The sequence below is a fragment of the Pseudopipra pipra genome, chromosome 16 (genome assembly GCF_036250125.1).
Source record: "Pseudopipra pipra isolate bDixPip1 chromosome 16, bDixPip1.hap1, whole genome shotgun sequence".
Lineage (NCBI taxonomy): Eukaryota > Metazoa > Chordata > Aves > Passeriformes > Pipridae > Pseudopipra > Pseudopipra pipra.
In genome coordinates, this window is record NC_087564.1 from 11,476,007 (window position 1) to 11,476,471 (window position 465).

The window sequence follows — 465 nt, forward strand, 5'->3', positions numbered from 1 at the left end:
ATTTCTTCACAGAAAGAGTGATTAAACATTGGAATGGTCTGCCCAGGGAGGTGATGGAGTCATCGAAGAAATGACTGGATGTGGCACTTGGTGCCGTGGTCTGGTTGACAAGGTGGTGATGGGTCACAGGTTGGACTTGATGCTCTCTGAGGTCTTTTCAAACCTAATCGATTCTGTGAATCTCTGACTGTGCGGTCTGGGATCAGAGAGTCAAAGGAGTGGGGTGGGGGCTGGAGTCAAGGGCTGAAATTGGGTAGCTGAGAGTAGTGGCTGAAATTTGGGGTCTGGGATGTGGCGCTTGCATTAGAGGGGTTGGATTTGGGCTGAAATTGAACAGCCAGAATCAGGGGGATGGAATCAGGAGAACCGAGGTCAGGGACGTAAAGTTTGGGGTTTCCACGGCAGCTGGCTGCCCGCCCCCTCTCCCTCATGCCACCCCTTCTGTCCTCACATCATACGCCCACG